The 22,159-nt window shown below is 42.0% G+C and overlaps 2 non-coding genes and 1 pseudogene across 2 annotated transcripts; 1 reads left to right on the top strand and 2 right to left on the bottom strand.

Annotated features, from left to right (window-relative positions):
* Nucleotides 1-3,251: 3,251 nt before the first annotated feature.
* Nucleotides 3,252-22,159, bottom strand: part of LOC111722626 — a 40,678-nt pseudogene continuing 21,770 nt past the window's right edge.
* LOC111722872 lies at nucleotides 8,105-8,209 on the bottom strand. The gene has a single exon (XR_002771518.1). It is a non-coding gene; the product is annotated as a small nucleolar RNA U13 (small nucleolar RNA).
* On the top strand, nucleotides 10,087-10,189 carry LOC111722969. The gene has a single exon (XR_002771594.1). It is a non-coding gene; the product is annotated as a U6 spliceosomal RNA (small nuclear RNA).

Here is a 22,159-nt window from a genome sequence, read left to right as displayed (position 1 = left end):
GAAAGATGACAAGAGTTTTCAACTGTGTTGGATCATAAAGATTGAGTAGAAATTCACCAGGCCCCCTTCAACTGAACAGGTGTTCCTCTGAGGGAATAGCATGTATAAATGTGATAACTCCAAAGAGCTATTGTGTTTAGGTCTAGAAATGTTAGCATTAGTATGGCTGTAGCCAAAGAGTAGCACGAAGGACTAACAGAAGGGCAGGCTAACTAAAAGAGGCATCAGGGCCTTTGCATGGCATTTGGGTGTTCAGATAACAGCCAATGCCATTTCTCCGATAATGGAAATTAAGGGCATGGTTCAAGCAAGAAAGAAAATGGGAATTCCAAGAGTAGACCTAAATTCAAAGGAAAGGTCTTGAATCTACATCAAAAGTTTGAGAAAGAGGCTGGACGTGCGACTCATATCTGTAATCCTAGCAACTCCAGAGGCTGAGATAGGAGGATTGTTTGAGGCTCAGAGTTTGAGACCATCCTGGGCAACCTAGCAAGATCTTATCTCTAAAAAAATAAGAAGAATTAGCCAGACATGGTGCCATGTGACTGTAGACCTAGTTACCCAGGAGCCTAAGGCTGAAAGATCACCTAAGTCCAGGAGATGGAGAATGCAGTGGGATGTGATCATGCCACTACCCCCTAGCTTGGGCAAAAGAGTGAGACTCTATCAAGGAGGAGGAGGACGGGGAGAAGTTGGAGAAGTAGCATATGCTTACATGTTTAAATTTAAATAAAATACTTAAGTTACGTGCTTTCTAAATGATTCTCAGTTCTAACAAACTTTTTGTGCTGATAGACCACTAATCCAGAGAGCTTCTTTTCAAAACCACAGCTAAGGAGTAGAGATATTGTTCATACCACGGTACTTACCCACCATTAACAACTCAATTCCCATCCACTCTTCTCTACCTGGTTTCGCTCCTTAGCCTATCTTGGTTTCAAACCTCCTAGCTACCAGTCTTGATTCTTGTTTACAGTTTTTGCCATTTCCTAGAACTTTGGCCTCAGCATTCAATCCTGGTTTTTTGTTTTGTTTTAACAGTTTTTGTTTTTGAGACAGAGTCTTTATTGCCCATAATACAAGTGCTCTGTTGTCATAGCTCACAGCAACCTCAAACTCTTGGGCTCAAGTGATTCTCTTGCCTCAGCCTCCTGAGTAGCTGGGATTACAGGCACTCAACACAACACCCAGCTATTTTTAGAGACAAGGTCTTGCTCTTGCTCAGGCTGTTCTCAAACCCATGAGCTCAGGCAATCCACCCACCTCAGAGTGCTGAGATTACAGGCCTGAGCCACTTCGCCTGGCCTCAATCCTGTGTTTCTAGGTGCAACTCAGCTTCACTTGACAGTCTGTTTCTCCACCTCACTATGTTCACAGAGGAAAACACCCTTCCTGCTTTGAATGGGTCTGAGATCCACCTATCCCAAGGCCATCTGCAGTGTGATCATCCCATCAGGCTGGCTCTAGAATCCTTAGAAGGTCTGGGAGAGGGAGACATGGTATCCAGACCAATGCCTAGATATCTGTCTTGGATGATTAGGTAGAGGGAGGTGATAAGAGATGATGACAGGAAGCACAGGAAGACAGATTTGAGAAAAGACAATGTGCTCAGTTTTAAGTGTTCTCATTTTGAAATGTTTTTCTACCATTGAGTGGCAATGTATACCACCACCACCACCTCCCCCCCGCCCCAGCTTTCCTCTAGGAAACCTTCCCTGACATCTCTTCTTTCACATCTGCTTACCCTTCCTACTCACTTCAGATTTACTTTTATCATTGCACTAGCAAACTGTTGTGTGAGCTCCCGGAGAGCTGAGGCTATGCCTTTGTCTTGGTACCCACCGCCAGCCACAGTGTGTAACATGCAGCATATGCACAGTGCACGGCATGGACACAGTACACAACACACAGTAAGTTTGATGAATAAATGAAAATTGATTACACTGGTATGATAACTAATTTTAGGTGTCAGTCTAATTGGGATAAGAGACATCCAGATATCCAGGAAAACATTATTCCTGGGTGTGTCTATAAGACTGCTTCCAGAAAAGATTAGTATCTGAATCAGCAGATGAGTAAGGAAGGTCTGATCTCAGCACTGTGGGTGGACAACATCGAAACTATTGGGGGCCTATTGGATAGAACAGAAAGGTGAAGGGCGGGCAAACTCGCCACCTCTTCTGCAGCTGGAACATCCATCTCCTGCCTCGGAACTCCCAGTTCTCAGGGCTTCCACCTGGCTCTGAGAGTTACATCACCAGCTCACCCAGTTCTCAGGCCTTTGATTCATACTGAATTATACCAACAAGCTGTCCTGGTTCTGCAGTTTTCAGACAGCATTTCATGGGACTTCTCAGCCTTCATAATCATGTGAACCAATCTTCAAAATAAATTCTCCCTTATGTACTTTTATACACACACAGTGTGTATGCTATTGGTTCTGTTTCTCTGGATGACCCTAATACAGCTAGGTTCGGTAAGAGACCTGTGGTGCAGGAATTAGATTTGGACAAGAAAAAAAGGACATCTTTTCCATAAAAAGAAGGAAAGGTAAATTTTAGAGAAATTGTCCCTAAAAAGCTGGTGTCATTTCACACTCTTTACTAAATGAAGTTAAGGGTTTATGATTCAATTTTTTTTCTGATTACACACATGTATTTAACAATAGACTTTTATATAGAATGCTAAGAGCACTTTTTTCATAGTTTATAGAAGGGCTTGAAAAGCACAGACTTTCTATTAATATTATCATAGCACATCCAAATTTAACTCCCAAATGGATGCACTATAATTTGTTTATAATTTAAAGGCTTAATGGCAATAATCAGAGGAGAGAAAAGAGCATGTAAGTTTATTTTAAGTAACTAACCAAAAAATAAATTGAACTGAGAGAGGATACCCAAGAAGGGTGAGGTCTAGGAGAACAGGTCTTCTCAAGGACACCACAAGGAGACACCTGCAAGGTCCTCTCCATGATGACTCAGCTCTTGGGAATTTGTAACTTGGAAGTTTCCAAGTTCTGTGAAATTCTGTAGTTAGAACTATAAGGGTTGGAATAGCATTGATTCAAACTCATAATGACAGGGGTACCTGTGGGATAGAACTTTTTGACTGTCAATAAAAAGGGAAAGACAAAGCCAGTTGGGGAGCATGGCCATTTGGAATTCTTCTATGCCATAAGCTCCAGGCTGGTGAATAAAGACCTTCCTCTTATAAACGTGGTGCTTGGGTGCTCTTTCTGTCCTTGGGCCTCATCTTCCTGCAACAGAATGAATAGTAAATAGAATTAAATAAGGTCTCATACACCCTGAAGGAGGTGGCCCCTGATTTGGAGGGGTAATTGCTATGTCCAAATAATCTCCTACTTGGAACTTCTGCAACTGCAGGGTCTTGGAATCATCAGTCCCCTTCTGCCAGACATGGTGCTGCCAATATCCTTAACTCGATAGCCAGGTCTTTTAAGATCTGTAAAAACAATTGCAAAATTAAAGTATGTCCCCTTCTTTCTAGCTTCTGCGTAGACTTCTTGTACTAAACTAATCAGTTTTTTCAAGGTCACAGCCATCCAAGTGTAGATCTGCAGCTCGCTGGAAGGTACGCTCCTGCCTGAGAACTTGTCCACTCAGTATTAGGGTTGAAGACCTAGAGCAGGATCCAGGCATGTCTTCTCGTGGTGGATCAGCGTCTCTGTCTCCTTCTCAATTTCCTCCTGGGTAAGAGCAATTCCACCTCCATCTTCTTCCTATGGCCTGAGAGAAGCTCACTCTGACCTCCTATGATTCACTTTTATGAAGAAAGTCCTAAACTGGCTAAGCACACACTTGTAAAGCTGTCACACTCAAATTCCTTCTGACCTGCTCTCAGGTTCAGAGCACAATGGCATTACTAGCACTCAGTAGACCTTTAATCTTGTATTGAGGAAGATCCTAGTTAGTAACTGCCGAATGAATGAATGAATGAAGAAAAAAACTTTGAACTTGCCCAGGGGATATATTTACTAATGACAGGAAGTCAAAAAGATAAACATTTTCAAATGAAATAGATTTACTCTAACCAACTCCACAAGCTTACTTCTCTCTTCACCCCTAAAGGCTGGACCAGTAATTCATTAACTTCCTAAAAGCCTTGAGGAGTCATTTAAATTTTAACAGACTAAGCCCCATTAGATGCTAGTAGGTCATTTCTTATTTACATAAACTAATAAAGAGCAAGGTGCAATAGGACTATCCATTCCAGGAACTTGAGAAATATCACCCATGATAACACTTTGTTACGGTTCATCTGGGTAAATTACAGAGGGAATTCTTAAACCTTTTCATATTTTGCTTTGATTATGTTCTACTTTGGTTACTTTCTAGTTTGGTTCAAAATCTTCCTGTCATTGTTTTCATACAGCTAAATAGGGCAAAAAAATTAATTTCCAAGATAATAAGAGCGCAAATTCAGCAGAAATGTCAACCCATCTGTTCTCACTTGACCTAGGCTGCTGCTATGGAAACAAGTTTATCCAGGGACACAAATAAACCACTGTAGGGCGGGGCACAGGGCTCACACCTATAATCAATCCTAGCATTCTGAGAGGCAGAGGCAGGTGGATTGCTCCTGCTCAAGAGATCAAGACCAGCCTGAGCAAGTGTGAGACCCCCATCCTGTCTCTACTAAAAATAGAAGAGTTGTCGGGGACACGAGTGTGCAACTCCAGTAGTCCCAGCTACTCTGGAGGCTAAGGCAAGAGGACTGCTTGAATCCAGGAGCTTGAGGCTGCTGTGAGCTATGATGACACCACAACATTCTACCCAGGGCAACAGAGTGAGACTTGGTCTCAAAAATAAATAAATAAACAAACCATTGTACTCAGCTCAGGAATGCCAACTCTCTTACAACTCCCTTCCTTAGCTTAATATCTTTAAATGTCACTGTCAAGTAAATTTAATGTTGCTCTTTTCTCATTAGCTTTTTAAAAATTAAAATAACTCTTTTTATGATTGCAAAAGCAACACTGAACTATAGAAAAAGCTGAAAATGAAGATAAGGGAAGAGAAGAAAAGAAAAATTACCCCTAAGATAACGGGGCGTCCTGCTAAGAGGTCAGCTGGAACTTGAGGGGTCAAATAAAAAACAGAGAAACACATCTAGAGATACCTACTTTTATATTTGGAGAATACATGTATGTATACATAGCAGTGATTTGTAAATTTTTCAAATTTGCAAAGCCTTTTCTTCAAATGAATCATATGTAGGTTATAAAAATGTAAAACAAAAAAAAGTAGGGGGGATGTCTGAAAACCCAATGGTGTGGCCTTTGTACAACCCCCAACTGGAGTCCCACAGAACCTCAGCATTCTTCAGTGCAGACTCTAAAATCTACTGGAATTTACCTTTTCAGAACCTTTGCCTAGAAATAATATTCATACATATCATTTTATGAAAAGATTATATAAAGTATGCATCTTTATAATCTATTTTCATCTCACAATATTAAATTACGAACAGCTTTCCCACAACAAAATATTCTCTTCTCTCATTTCAAACAACTGCATAGTACTCCATTATTTTAATTTACTATAGATTTTTTTTTCCTATTTTAAAGCAATGCTATGATTGACATCTTTGGAGTAGTTAGATATGTGTGTGCATTCTTATTTCCTGAGGATTCATATTTTGTGCTTTTAAAAATATGTCGACCTTTTTAAAATATGTACCTTATAACTACATCAAAAAAACAAAAAATAGCAAATGCTAGTGAGAACCTGAAGAAAGAGGAAAGCCCTCCCTGTTGGGGGGAATGTAAACCAGTACAGTCATTATGGAAAGTAGTTATGGAGACTTCTCAGAAAGCTAAAAATAGAACTGCATATGATTCAGCAATACCACTGTTGCATATTTATCCAAAAGAAAGAACATCAATATATCAAAGGGATACGTGAACCCCCATGTTTATTGTAACATTACTGGAAGTAGCTAAGGTATAGAGTTGACCTAAGTATCCAACAACAGATTAATGGATAAAGAAAACGTCACACACACACACACTGAACTATCCAGCCATAAAAATGAATGAAATCCTGTTATCTAATGCAGCATGGATGAGCCTAAAGGACGTTTTGGTAGGTGAAATGAATCAAGCAAAGAAAGATAAATACCACATGTTCTTACTCATATATGGGCACTAAGAAAAATATTTTGAGCTCATGTAAGTAGAGAGTGGAATTTTGGATATTAGTGGTGGAGAGGTGGGGAGGAGGAGGAGAGTTAGCTAACAGACACGAAATCATAGCTAGATAGGACGAATGAGTTCTGGTGCTCTGCAGCGCTATAGGGTGGATATGGCGAGCTACGATACAATTCATTGTAAATTACCAAAAAGATAGAAGGATTTTTGAGTGTTTGCAACACAAGGAAAAAATAAATGTTTGAGGTGATGGATATGCACTTTACCCTGATTGGATCATCACACATTGTATACACGTAGGGAAGTATCATTCTGCATGCCACGAATAGGTACAATTATTGTCAATCAAAAATAAAAGGGGGGGCGGCACCTGTGACTCAGTGAGTAGGGCACCAGACCCATATACCGAGGGTGGCCGGTTCAAACCCAGCCCAGACAAACTGCAAAAAAAATAAAAATAAAAAAAATAAAAGGGAAAAATATACGTATTGTCCAACAGTGTTCTGAAGAACCTGTAAATGTGCCCTGGCGAGTGTTCCTGCCCAGGGAGAGCACACACCTATGAGAGAGGGATGGAGAACTGTTGCTGGCTGGCATCAACAAGGTCATGTTTCCTAAGCAATAGTGAGAGTGAAGATCCAGCGGTCGGTATCACCTGGAACGTATGCAAACACTCAGTCCTGGAGCACACGTCAGGGCTTCGTATTAATGAGGGTACAAAAAAATAGGTTTGTACATACTGTACAATAGATGTTTATGGAACCGTGGTCACAATGTTTTAGAAGGCAATACACATTTCTCATTGCCCCAAATACACTTTTAATAATTCCTCAAGAGAAATTCCTTCAGATCTTATTTTATTACCAGATTATCTTGGAAGAAGCCAAAAGTCACTATCAAAAGACAAAATCACCACATACTGCTTGCTGTAATTGGATTTATTAACAATTACTGAATCAGGTAGCATCTTATCTTAATATACAAAGGTACTATGTCGGTCATGGCAGAACAGTTCCTTTTTACAAGGTAACTTAAGCAGGAGAAAGAAGACAGCATAACACCAAAATCCTGTTGGTTAACACCATGTTCCTTCAAGTTGCTTTCCCTCAGGGTAAAAGCAGCAGAGACTTCCTTATTACCATGCTGACTAAAAATGGTCTGTTTGGGAATGTGACTATTCTCGCTCTCTCCTAGTTTCTTGGAAGGTCAAATAAAGAACTTGGTTTTGCTTTGGTGACGTGGAATTTTAGCATGAGTGACTCTTAACTCCATTGCTTTGATCTACTGAGCCTAGTGCAGGAGCTCCATCCAGATCAATGGCCTCCTGGTCTCCCCAAAACTTTTTCTTTTTTTTTTTTTTGAGTCGGAGCCTCAAGCTATCCCCCTGGGTAGAGTGCCATGGCATCACGCTCACAGCAACCTCCAACCCCTGGGCTCAAGCAAGTCTCCTGCTTCAGCCTCCCAAGTAGCTGGGACTACAGGCACCCGCCACAGCACCTGGCCATTTTTGGGTTGCAGCCATCATTGTTGTTTGGCGGGCCCGGGCTGGGGATTCGAACCCGCCACCTTAAGTGTATGTGGCTGGCGCCTTAGCAGCTTGAGCCACAGGCGCCGAGCCAACTTTTTCTTTTTTTTAAGAAACAGGGTCTCACTCTGTTTCCCGGGCTAGAGTGCAGTGGCACTATCATAGCTCCACTGAAACCTTGAACTCTTGATTGGGGTCCAGCAATCCTCCTGCTTCAGCCTCCCATGTAATTAGAGATGCACACATCAGCTAAGTTTTCTATTTTTTTGATGGAGACAGGTTTTGCTAGGTTGCCAGGCCGGTTGGTCTGGAACCAAAAGGCTGGAATTAACAGACATGAGCCACTGTGCCCAGCCTCTTGCATTTCATTTTAAAATATAGTCATTTTGGTTTGTTTTGTTTTTCTACATCAGACAGGTAATGTACCAACATTTGTAATAAGATTTGAGGGAGGCACCACTTATACATGCATGTGAAAATCCAGTCTTCATATAGATGAATTACAAAAGGATCAATTTTTCTAGTCGTTACCCTCCTAATCAATCATATATTTGAATATACTATACCTCTTCATAACTTCTTGCTACAATATCATAGGCATCTTTCCCACCATCTTTTAAAAAGAAGCTCCCTATTTTCTTTCAATTATTTACATCATTACAAATATTTGTTTTTCACCTTAATTATCTTCCTTAAAAGTGTCAAGGGAGGAACGGAGGAGTAAAAACCTACCTATCACATACAGTGAACATATTCGGTTAATGGGCATACTAAAGTCCCGACTTAAAAATTATAAAAGACATCCCTGTAACAAAAACATTTGTACTCCCTTAGTATTTTGAAATAAAAATAAATAAATAATAAAGCATTTGGTGTCTCATTTGCAGTTAATGACACTGAATGCAAGTACTAATTACTTCTTGGTTTTCATAAACCACATTAAAAAACCCTTTTCTGGCTCGGTGCCTATGGCTCAAGTGGCTTAGGTGCCAGCCACATACACCTGAGGTGGTGGGTTCGAATCCAGCCCAGGCCCGCCAAACAACAATGACGGCTGCACCCCCCAAAAAATAGCCAGGCGTTGTGGTGGGCGCCTGTGGTCCCAGCTACTTGGGAGGCAGACTTGCTTGAGCCCAGGAGTTGGAGGTTGCTGTGAGCTATGATGCCACGGCACTCTACCCACAGGGACAGCTTGAGGCTCTGTCTCAAAAAAAAAAAAAAAAAGCCTTTTCTTTTACAGACATGCATTGAATTGGGAAACTCCAAATTATGTCAACAACTCTCAGTGGCCTTTATTTACTTTCAAAATATCTTCATTCAATTTCATTCCTCGGCATAATACTTGTTAAAACTTTTTCTTCATTTTGATTTTTTTTATATTTTGTTTTGTTACTTTGATAGGTATAGAAATGCTCAGTTGCTCAGTATGTTTGCTCACAGGACAAGAATTTCTCTAGGCCAAGATTAGGTTATAAAAGTATACATTTATTTCTACTAGAGAAAGGGAAGATAGTGGAGGGAAGAGATGAGAAGAAGAGAGCAGAGAGCAGGAAGTGAGAGAAAGGATCATATGGGGGGGGGGAGACGAGAGAGAATAGCGTGGCATCCCAAAGACAGGAAGAATGCCAGCCCCCCCACAAAAAAAATTCAGACAAGTAAAACTTAACATAGTTTAATTGAGCCAAGAATGATTCATGAATCTGGGAGCGCTCAGAACCGAAAGAGGTCCCGAGAACTCTGCTCCAGGATGTAGGCAGGCAGTACTTAGAGACAGAAAATACAAGTCTTTGTGTGTGTAACCAGCTTTGCTGGTTGTAGATCAGTGTTTGCCTTCTTGGAACTTAGTCTGATCGGTTGACCACCTATGACTGGAGCTCACCTACAAAGATTGGCTGACCCAGCTATTTGTTAAAAAGTATACAAATACACTTGTATAAACTTTTCTTTTTGCTCAGTTAGGCTGTGATTGCCTAGAAAGGGACTGAAAATATGGAGGTAGACTCAGGCCAAATTTAGTTTAAGACAATGTTATGGGGTGGCGCCTGTGGCTCAAAGGAGTAGGGCACTGGCCCCATATGGTGGAGGTGGTGGGTTCAAACCCAGCCCTGGCCAAAAACTGAAAAAAAAAAAAAAAGACGTTATGAAATAAAAATAGCTATGAAGGGCAAAATAACAAGTCTAAGCCAGAGTGAATTTACACATAGCAAATTAGCTTGTAAGCGAATTTTAGGAGGAGCGATGGCCCCCAATGACAATTATCATTTGTCCATAGTTGTTGTTCAAAACAGGGAGTCTACAACCACTCTTTATTTGGGAGCAGTAATAGGTATCCTTAGAGGGGGGCAAAGAGGAGAACAAGACTTGTCAGTCAAAAAGACTATAAATGTACTTGCTGCGGCAGCATGTGTACTAAAATTGGAATGAAACAGAGAAAATCAGCATGGCCCCTGCACAAGGATGACATGCAAATTCGTGAAGCGTTCCTTATTTTTGGTGCGACTTTCAAATATTCCTAGGTGGGGAAACTGAAATGACTCACCCAATTGAGGCATCTTTGAGTTTCACATCCTTATCTCCAGCTTCTAATCTAAAATTAAAAAAGAAAAACTCTAGAAACATCTGCTAGGTTAAATAAAATTGAGATAGTGGTTACCTCTGGAAGGGAGGAGGACTACACATCAACCTTCAGGTGCATTGTTAAATTGTGTTTCGTGGCTAGGCGCCTATAGCTCAACCGGCTAAGGTGCCAGCCACGTACACCTAAGGTGGCGGGTTCGAATCCCCAGCCCGGACCCGCCAAAACAACAATGATGGCTGCAACCAAAAAATAGCCGGGCGTTGTGGCGGGCGCCTGTGGTCCCAGCTACTTGGGAGGCGGAGGCAGGAGACTCGCTTGAGCCCAGGAGTTGGAGGTTGCTGTGAGCTGTAATGCCATGGCACTCTACCCAGGGGGACAGCTTGAGGCTCCTGTCTAAAAAAAAAAAAAAAAAAAAAAATTGTGTTTCGTAAGCTCAGTGAGAAGAATTAGAAAGAAGAGAGAGGAATTTGTTATGGCTATAAAGAAGCCGGTATTGACTATATCCCAGAGATTCTGATTCAACTGGTATAGGATGGAGCTTAAATTGGCATTTTTCTCTTTTTTCTTTTCTTGTCTCATATTTTCTCTTTTAAACTATCCAAGGGCAGCCAGGGTTACAGCAGCTAATGGAACAAAACAGTTGTTAACTTAGGAAGGAAAAAAGAATGGTCAATATACCACCATTTAAGAGTCATTTTAACCATCTGTCAGTTTTGCGAAACCAAGAGCAATCAATAAGATGTTTTTCCTAGTGTTACTTTAAATAAAGTGACCCTAGAGGTCTGCAAGGGGGAGAGAGGAGGTCTAAATTGGATGCTTTATAGATTTGCTAACATGATGTAATACAACCAAACTAGGCTTTAGTAGATGGAGCCTATTTGACAAAAAGATTTGCTAATGACACATAAATCAGGGGAACAGCTGCTGTTCAAGCAGCATCTAATGCTTGAGAGGCTCCCAAACTGGAAAAGGAGAAAGAACAGTCACTTCTGAGACAGTGGCTTGGGAGGAAGACATTATATAATTTTTTTAAATATACTCACTTTTTGGGCCCGTTGCCATGGCTCATACCTATAATCCTAGCACTTTGGGAGGCCAAGGCAGGTGGACTGCTTGAGCTCAGGAGTTGGGGAACAGCCTGAGCAAGAGCAAGTCTCTACTAAAAATAGAAAAAACTAGCTGGGCATGGTGGCACATGCCTGTTAGTCCCAGCTACTTGAGAGGCTGAGGCAAGAGAATCACTTGAGCCCAGGAGTTTGTGGTTGCTGTGAGCTATGATGATGTCAAGGCACTCTACCCAGAGTGAAAGAGTAAGACTGAGTCTCCAAAAAAAAAAAAAAAATATATATATATATATATATAGCCTGTGAAATTGTGTCACTTTGTGTTTATAATTTGCACTTCTTGTCTACACGTTTATTTGCCTCTTTTGCTTCCTCTTTTAGGAGTTGCCTATTTAAATGATTTATAGTATCCAATGCATATTCTGGATATTGTCGTTTTCTCAGTTGTAAGCTATCTTTGTCTGCTTTTCCAGTCACCTTTTCATTTTATGTTTGATGTTTGGGGGATTTTTGTGCAAAAGCTTTAATTTTAATATTTAAAATGTCCAGTATCTTCTAAGTTTTATGATTATTGTGTCTTATTTAAAAAATCCTTTCCTACCCTGAGGACCTAAATATATTCTCCTATTAATTTATAGATTTTTTTAAGTTTTACATTTAACAATAGGTCTTTAATCCTTCTATAATATATCTGTGCTGTGAATTTATTGTAGTATGAAATGGGGATCTAATTTGTCCCCATATGCATAGAAAATTGATTCATTTATGGAACAATCCATTGATCTATAACACTAAGTCTGTCACATATAATGTTTTCATGTGCATAATTCTGTTCCTAGACTTTCCCCCCTTTTTTGGTCTAAATGTCTATCCTTGTGCCAATATCATACTTTCTTACTACAGTTTTAAAATAAAACTTTCTATCTATCAAACCAGCAAACCTAAATGGTGTTGGTTGAAGAGCACCCTGTCTCATAGTTAACCATTGTTCTGTGATGAAAGGTTGGGCATGGTGGCTCATCCTATAATCCCAGCACTTTGGGAGGTTGAGGTGAAGGATAGCTTAAGGCCAGAAGTTTGAGACCAGCCTGGACAACATAGTAGGACTCCTTACTCTAAAAAAGAAGATCTCCTCAATCTAAAAGTAGACCTGCCGTTTGATCCTGCAGTTCCTCTACTAGGTGTATATTCAAAAGACCAAAAATCACTTTATAACAAAGATATTTGTACTGGATTGTTCATTGCAGCTCAATTCATAATAGCAAAGTCATGGAAGAATCCCAAGTGCCCATTGACCCATGAATGGATTAATAAATTGTGGTAGATGTATACCATGGAATATTACGAAGCCTTAAAAAGAGATGGAGACTTTACCTCTTTTATGTTTACATGGATGGAGCTGGAACATATCCTATGTGGTAAAGTACCTCATAAATGGAAGAAAAATATCCAATGTACTCAGCACTATTATGAAACCAATTTATAATCACTCACACTTTCATATGAAGAATAGATCACAACTATGGCCCAAGATGAAGGAGGGGGGAGGGGGATGGGAGGGAAGGGGAGAAGTCAGATTGAGGGAGGGTGAATGCTGCGATCACACCCACAGTACATAATGCAAGGGTATATGTCGGATCTATTAGTACAGAGTATAAATGTCTTAACACAATAATTAAGTAAACAAGATGAGGTATGTATTAAGCAGTGTGACATAAGCGTTCCTGATTCTATATGAAATCAGCACATTGTACCCCATAAATGCATTAATGTATACATGATCTATGTGTTTATGATTTAATAAAATAAAAAAGAAGAAGAAAGAAAGAGGGAGGGGAGGAGGAGGGGAAGAAGGAGAGGGAGGAGGGGGAAGAGATGAAGACAGAGACAAAGATGAAGGAGGAGGAGGAAGAGGAAAAAGAAGAAGAGGAACTAGAAGCGGAACTAGAAGCAGCAGCAGCAGCAGCAGAGTCCTGTAAATCAGCGGTGGCTCATCAGGTAAGGGTACAGAGCAAGGAACAACTACTGCTGTCCTTCTGCAGGAAGATGCATAGCTCAGTGGTCGTCTCATGTCTGTGAGGACACCAACTCTCATTCCCACTGTAGAGAGTTTTGCAGTGCTTGCATCTTCAGATGGAAAGGTACTGCCACATTTGCATCAGAAATCAAATAATGACTCACACGTACACAAGGACTACGGGTACTGGGGTCACCAGCATGGCCTGGATGGAAATGAGCAGATTAGCCCAGGGTTTACAATATTCCTCTTTAGCATCATTTCACCCTTTAGAAGAATGGGAAATCCATGACTCAGAATTTAGGAAGCTCGTAGATGAGAGTGTGCCAACTGGGAATATTCTCTTCTCTCCAAAGAAGCAAAGAGCCAGAGCTTTCCTCAGCAAGTGTGTGGGTTTTCAGGACTGCTGCCTGCTGTGCCTCTCAGGGCACCGCCCACACAGCCTCAGACACCTTTCTACATAGCAGGCACCTGCGTGTTCTGTCGCTCTCCTTTTGCCCCAGGATCCCTCCTTACTGCTAGAGGTGGGCACTGCCCTGTCTGGGAAAGGAGGCCTGCTCGTCCTCATCCCACACGAGTTCTCCTGCCGTAGCCTCCCTCCTGTCCTCTTCCTCAGTCCCTACTGCCACACTTCTTTCTCTTGCTTTTCCTCTGCTGTTCTTCTCAGCCTAAAATTTAGCACGCTCCAAAAGGCAGCCACACATGCTTTGTGCCCTGGTGCTGCGCAATGCTGTTGCAAATGGCCAGCCCCCAACCCCATGCCATAGATACAAGCCTGAAGATAACATCCCAGTGAAAAAATATCCATACCAAGAGACACACAGGAGCCATACTCATTTGTGAATATGAATGAAGGTTACATTGTGAATATGAATGAGCCATGGAAGGCTCATTCATTGTGAATATGAATATGAATGAGCCATACTCATTGTGAATATGAATGAAGGTTACATTGTGAATATGAATGATGTTCACATTAACATCAGTGAACTTGTCTGGGCTGGTGTGGTGGCTCATGACTATAATCCTAGCACTCTGGAAGGCCAAGACCAGTGGATTGCTTGAGCTCAGGAGTTTGAACATTAAAAACAGAAAAAAACTAACCAGGCATCATGGCAGATGCCTGTAGTCCCAGCTACTAGGGAGGCTGAGGCAAGAGGATTGCTCAAGCCCAAGATTCAAGGTTGCTGTGAGCTATGATGACACAGCACCCTACCCAGGGTGACAGAGTGAGACTCTGTCTCAAAAGAAAAAACAAAAGCAAAGATCTAGACAGGAGCATTGATCTAGAAAGGATCTAGACCAATCTCTGGTCTGTGTCCCTCTCTCCCCTCTGCCCCACAAAATTCCTCTTCTCTAATTACAGAGTAAAGGCATCTTTTATTCATTTTTCCCTTTTCTAAAATATTTGCACCAGTGGAAGCATTTATGGAAATCAGTTATCCTTAAAATTATCCAAATAATCTCTTCAAATTTCCAGGATCTCTCCTACAATATTTAGGGGGATGCTCAATTGCAAAAAGATCAAAGTTTGGCATTGGGCTGGACCTGCTAATTAATGTAACTCTGCTGACAAGTTTACATAATATGAGAGCCTGAAAACATTTTAAAGCAATCTCAAAGTTCACACTGTTACTGAAAATGATTATATCAGAGCAATGGTAGAAAGCATGAAAAGGTTTCCCGGCTGGTTCACATTTCTCCCTTGAACTTTGGGCAATCACTTCACTGATCTCTTTATTTTCCAACTGGATTCTTTTCAGCTGAGTAAAACCTCTTTTCCAGGCTGGAGGGAAGCGTTCACAGTAGCTCTCTCACGGAGGAGGAATTTTGAACTATTTTTTTCTTCTTTATACTTTCCTGTAATTTACAAAGTTTTGTTTGTCTGTTTTCTTTTTTAGGGATAGGATCTCTATTGCCTGGGGTGAGTGCAGGGGTGCAATCATAACTCACCATAACCTGGAACTCTGGAACTGTGGAACTCCTGGGCTCAAGTGATCCTCTTGCCTCAGTTTCCCATGTAGCTAGGACTATACGCATTGTCACCACACCCAGATAATTTTCTCAATTTTTTGTAGAGATGGGATCTTGTTAGGCAGGGACAAGTCTGCAGGCGGCAGATGCAGGCCAGGAAGGTGGTTTATAAGTGGAGAAGCCAGGATCCAATCAGGGGAAGGGATGTAGGAAACCACTGAACACCTGTCAGTCATGTATATCAATCATCTAGTAACATTCCACACTTCCCAGAAGCCAGCCCCAGGACCATGCCAATAAAAGGAAACCACCTGGGAGTTCTTTTTTATTTTTTTGTTCAGTGTGCTTATGTATTTTTTTTATTTCAGATTAATATGAGGGTACAAACGATTGGGTTCCATTGTTTGCATTTGTTAGGTAAAGTCCAAGTTGTAGTTGAGCCCTTCACCCAAGAGGTGTGCCATATACCCCCACACTGTGTCCATTAGGTGAGAGCTTACCAATCCCCAACCGTGTCCCTCCCATCTGAATTTAATTGCGTTCTTCTCTCATGTGGGCATGTAGTCTTCATCTACTGGTTTCATATTAGTATTGAGCACATAGGATGCTCACTTTTTCATTCTTGGGATATTTTACTTAAGAGGATGTTCTTCAGGCTCGGCGCCTATAGCTCAACCAGCTAAGGCACCAGCTACGTACACCTAAGGTGGCGGGTTCAAATCCCCAGCCCGGACCCGCCAAACGACAATGACGGCTGCAACCAAAAAATAGCCGGGCGTCGTGGCGGGCGCCTGTGGTCCCAGCTACTTGGGAGGCGGAGGCAGGAGACTCGCTTGAGCCCAGGAGTTGGAGGTTGCTGTGAGCTATGCCACGGCACTCTACCCAGGGGGACAGCTAGAGGCTCTGTCTCAAAAAAAAAAAAAAAAAAAAAGAGGATGTTCTTCAAATCCATCCAGGTAAATACAAAAGATGTAAAATCTTTCTTTATGGCTGATACGGTATTGATCAGGGAGTTCTTAACTGGTGGCGACTGACTTGCTCTTCTCTCTGGAACATATTTTCCCTTTGTGTAGTCTCCTTCTTTTCTGCAATCAAAGGTGTCTATGTGGAGTTGTTTCCTGTCTGATCACTCCATCACACTTACATGATGTCGTGGAGAAGCTGAACCTGTGACAACGTGAGACAAACTGCCCAGGCAGTCATTTGTTATCATTAGAGACGGGACATAAATGTGCTGACAGCCAGCTGTCCACACGCTGCACGCCAGCTGTCCACGCACTGCACAGCTTTCTTAACAATACATGAGAAATAACACTTGGCTTTATTTAGAATCCTTTTAGAACAATTGTCTAATTGCTCTTCCCCTCCATTTCGTCCTCTGTAAAGTGGGATGTCCCATCAACAGAGGTTTATGAGAACTAAATGAGACGTTTGCCGTGTATTTAGTTAGTAGTAATTTAATTTTGGTGTGAATAGTTAAAGAACGGATTCAATGGTTTAATTTCCTCAGCCTCTTGCCTCTCATTTTTTTCTTCTACTATTTGACTTTAGCAAGGTCAATCCCTTCCATGTCTCCCCCGTATGTGTGCAGACAGTGGTATAATAGGAATCAATCCATTCTGATGCTATTTCAGCAACTTCCAGTTAGAGAGGGCAATTGGACAGTTCTTGATTTCATTTCCTCATGCTCTCCTGAGTCTTTTCAATCCCAGGGTTCTTTTTACCCAGAATACCGAACCATAATATTTGTTGTGGGGAGGCGGGGAGACAAAGGTCTGGCTAAAGAGGCTGCAGGTCTGCTAACTGGGCCCAGAGCTAGAGCTGGCCTTCCTGTCACTTCCCTGCCTAAGGACTTTAAGGGAAAAAGGCAAAATAAACATCATTTCAGCACTGGGAGAAAGAAAACTCTCCATTTTGTAGATTGACGAGAATAAGTCAAGAACATGTAGCTTTTCATTCGACAATTATTTAATGGGCATTTACCCCAGGCTGGGAAATAGTTTTAGGAACTATTATATATATATAACCATATATAAGATATAGTCTTTAGACTCAAGGAGCATGAAGTCTAGGGGGCAGGCAGAAAGTAATTACATGTTCCCCAGCCCACCCCAGCCCAGAATTGAATCAATGGAGGTCAAACTCACAATGTTGTCTACTCCATGCAAAGTCTCCTGGTTGTTTTTCGGAACCTTGGTAGTATCTATCACCACCTTTATGTTCTGCTCTGGCAAACATGACTCTTCAAAGATGCCTGCTGTTGAGGCCTCTCCTGTCAGAGCAATCTACCTCTGACTACCTGCCATCACCCCCCTCCATGGGGTGCCCACCTCCAACCACCAAGTTCCAGATTGTAGGAGACACCTGAAAAGAAGCACTTTGGTAATAAGGGAATGGGGAAGGGATTGGTCTCCCGTTAAAGAGCTCAAGATCACATAGCACCTGAGAGCAGGAGAGAACACACATCATTGCTTGGCAGTCTCCACACCTGTGGTGTAAATAGCCACGGGACAAGTCAGTCGAGGCTTCTGCTGGGCTCCCACTAAGACTGACTGCTGCACCTTTGAGGCGTTCCAGCACCTCTGAGCTGACTGAGACAACTGGCTGCCCCTGATGGGGAACCTTACCTGACTGAGACAACAGACTCCCAGGCACATATGGGGAGCCATACCCTGCTCAAGCTTGTAAGCGTCCGTGACCTGCCAGTTTCATGGGCCAGGGCTGGCAACCTAGTTCCCTGGCTCCAACACCAGATGGCATTTTCACAGATGTGTACTACATTTAAAAATCATCAACCTGGGCGGCACCTGTGACTCAAAGGAGTAGGGCACTGGCCCCATACGCCAGAGGTAGCGGGTTCAAACCCAGCCCCGGCCAAAAACTGAAAAAAAAAAAACATCATCAGCCTGTTTGTATTAGTTCTCTATGGTAGCTATAAAAAAATTACCATGCTCTTCAGGTCATGAAGGATTAAAGTGATGGATAATAAGTATTGGCAAGGATGTGGGGACTGGGAACACAGGCAGATGACTTCTGCAACAATTCAGAGATGGGGGTAATATGACAGGACTGGAAAAAAATTTGTTTTGTTTTTGAGACAGAGTCTCATTCTCTCACTCTAGAGTTGAATGCCATGGTGTCATCGTAGCTCATAACAACTTAAACTCTTGAGCTCAAGAGATCTTCCTGTCTTAGCCTCCTGAGTAGCTGGGACTATATAGGTGCCCTCCACAATGCCCAGATAGTTTTTCTTTCTTTCTTTCTTTCTTTTTTTCCAGGAGAGGTAGAGTCTCACTCTTGCTCAAGCAATCCACCTGCCTTAGCCTGCCAGTATTAAATAAAATTTAATAAATGTATTACCTATGTCACAACAATTTCACTCCAGGTAAAATATGCCCATTCTCACACAGGTGAGCACAAGGTCATGTGTACAGGGATGTTTGCTGCAATGTTTATGTGATAGAAGGGAGTTTTAAATCCTAGACCTGAGGTAGAAACACCTTTAGGCAGCAGTTAAATGCAATTTGCTTGATGTATGACAATATAGATTTTTCAAAGCTTAGTGCTGAGTTTTTTAAAAAGAAAGCATTCCCTGTCAAAATATTATTTATGTCAATTTTATTTATTGATTGATCAATTCAGGTTAATTTGAAGGTACAAAGAATTAGGTTACAATATTTGCATTTGTTAGGTAGAGTCCCTCTTATAATTATGTCCTGCCCCCAAGAGATTTACCATACACCTTAACACTGTACCCATTAAGTGAGAGCACACCCATCCCCCTTGCTCCTCCCTCTCTCCACTCCATCTTGAATTGAGTTTTTCTTTTTTGTGGGCGTGTATTAGATAGTCTACTGGCTTCAAATTAGTTTTGAGTATGTTGGATTTTAGGTCCTCCATTCCTGTGATACTTTAAAATATTATTTATGTGAATTTTAAAACATACACACAAAAATCCACAATTTTGTAGGAACACATTCAAGTTCAAAGACACGTATTAATACGTGAATACTAGAATGGTTGCCTAGTGGAGGAAGGAGAGTGAAGAATTTATCAACTGAAAGAGGTATTTCAAAAAGGAAGTTGTAAAAAAATAAAGTTGTATCAGGTCAGAGTTCTTACTTGCAAACAGCAGAAACAAACTCTGGTTGATTTAAACATAAGAGGAGGCTCAGTGCCTGTAGCTAAGTGGTTAGGGCGTTGGCCACATACACTGAGGCTGGCAGGTTCAAGCCCAGCCTGGACTTGCTAAACAATGACAACTACAAGCAAAAAAATAGCTGGGCATTGTGGCAGGCTCCTGTGCTCCTAGCTACTTGGGAGGCTGAGGCAAGAGAATCACTTAAGCCCAAGAGTTTGAGGTTGCTGTGAGCTGTGACACCATAGCACTCTACCAAAGGCAATATAGTGAAACTCTGTCTCAAAAAAATAATAACTAACTAATTAATTAATAAGATAATTGTAAGAGGAAAAAAAATGAAGGCTATTAGGTAGCTCAATGAATCACCTGGAAGTCCCAAGGGCCATGCAATTAAATCACTACTGCAAATCACATCACAGAATCCATTGCATGAGGACCCCACAGTCACAGCCTCTGGACACTGGACTACTTATGCTGACTCAAGAAAATGCATGATACTGCATGTTCTCCACTGTCAGAGAAGTCAACAATCCCTGATTCTTTGTATCACCAAGTGTAGATTCAATGTCAAGGACAGATGCAGCAGAACGACCAAGCCTAAGTCATGGACAGTGCCCTAGTTGCAAGGAAGGCTGGCAATGCCCCTACTTTGAGCTTCCACAATGACATGCAGTGTTTACCCCCCTGAAGACTAATGAACTGGGAAATCAATGGACATCAGAAGAGTGTTCTAGGCTGAGCAGCCAAAAGGATAAAGGATGACAAAAACCCCTAATGAAAGTGTGATTAATGGTCATAAAGGGGTAACTTCTGTACTGATAGAAATAAGAGTCTATTAAATTATTTATTTATTTATTTTTGAGACCGAGTCTCACTCTGTCGCCTTGTCTAGAGTGCCGTGGCATCTGCCTAGTGCACAGCAACCTCAAACTTTTGGGCCCAAGCAATCCACTTGCCTCAGCCTCCCAAGTAGCTGGGACCATTGGCACTTACCACAATGCCTGGCTAGTTTTTCTATTTTTATTAGAGACAGATCTTGCCCTTGTTCAGGCTCAAACTCCTGAGCTCAGGTGATCCACCTGCCTCGGCCTCCCAGAGTGCTAGGATTACAGGTGTGAGCCACCAGACCCAGCTGAATTTTCTAATGAGAAGGCACTACTAACACTTTCCAAAAGGGTTTCAGTGAAATCCCGGGGATTTGGGGGAGACAGTTGAGAGATAGCAGTAAGCTGGAGAATGAATGGAAGATGAAGACCGAGTGGTAATGGACCTAAACTACTAAGGTGTTTAACTATAAATGGAAAGTTAAAGGGGTTCATATAGAGAGGAAAATGTAGAATTAAGGGAGAAACTTGGTTTTCCTTTTTAAGATAAAAGAGATTTGAGTACACTTTTAGGCCATGAAGAAGAAACTAGCAGAGAAAAGTTGCTATGGTTAAAAAGAAAAAAGGTGGTTTCAAAAAGCAACAACCTAATCACAGCCCACATGGAAGGACTAGCCTTGGAATGCTGTAGGGAGAGAGGAGCCAAGGAGGGAGAGAGGATGCAGGTGGCTGCTGATAAGTTTTAAGCTGGGAAATGGGGTGGTAAGTGAGTGTCTACTGGTGGCCTCTCTTCTATCTGGGAAATAAATAAGCAAGATCATCATCTGAGGGAAGAAGGGGAGGGGGCGGGGTAAGCTAGAGGCCTTGAAGAATCATGAACTCTTCTAACTGCTAAATAGGAGGAGAGCTGACCATCAGCAGGTAAAGGAATTATTGAAAGATGAGTACAGTTAAAATTGAAGATTATAAGTTTGAAGTAGTAGCAATCTCCTTAATGGTTGTTTTTCCTTTGGCAATAGTCTGCCGCCCACGTGGAAGTGAGAAAGGCCAATACCGGGCTGGTCCTGTGGATGTGCAGGGCAGACAGAAAACAACTGCAGGACTTTCTCCACCACCCCTCCCTCCTATTCCCCGGCTGTGGAACAGTACCGGGTCCATGGCCTATTAGGAACTGGGCTGCACAGCAGGAGGTGAGGGCTGGGGACAAAGTGAAGCTTCATCTGTAGTTACAGCCACTCTTCATCACTCACATCACTGCCTGGGCGCCACTTCTGGTGAGATAAGCAGCAGTGTTAGATTCTCATAGGAGCACAAACCCTGCTGTAAACTTCGAATGTGAGAGATCTGGGTTGCCTGTTCCTTATGTGAATCTAATGCCTGACAATCTGAGGTGGAGATGTAACATGCTTGAATCATCCTGAAATCATCTCCCCAACTGCCATCTGTGAAAAAATTGTCTTCCATTAAACCAGCATTGAGGACAGCTGTAAGACATGAGCCTTGAGTTGATTAGTAGGAGGGTGGTTGAAGTGACATTCCATTAGGCTATGGATTAGAAAAGGAGGAAATATGGCTAGGAGGGGGTGGACAGAGGGAGCAAGTTATTTCCAAGTTCTCTGAGAAGGAGGGTTAGAAGTTGCAGAAGCACAGGAGCGACAGCTGGAAGGATGGGGGTTTGTTGTCAGAGTGTGGACTTCTCCAGTTTTAGATTTTAGAGGTGGAGCTGTTCAGGCCTTGGATGTGACTATTAAAAAGCAACAACCAGCTCGGCATCTGTGGCTCAAGCGGCTAAGGCGCCAGCCACATACATACACTTAAGGTGGCAGGTTCAAATCCCCAGCCCGGGCCCGCCAAACAACAATGA

The sequence above is a fragment of the Otolemur garnettii genome, unplaced genomic scaffold (assembly GCF_000181295.1).
Source record: "Otolemur garnettii isolate 467f Iridium unplaced genomic scaffold, OtoGar3 scaffold00006, whole genome shotgun sequence".
NCBI lineage: Eukaryota > Metazoa > Chordata > Mammalia > Primates > Galagidae > Otolemur > Otolemur garnettii.
This window is presented reverse-complemented; position numbering and strand designations above follow the sequence as displayed.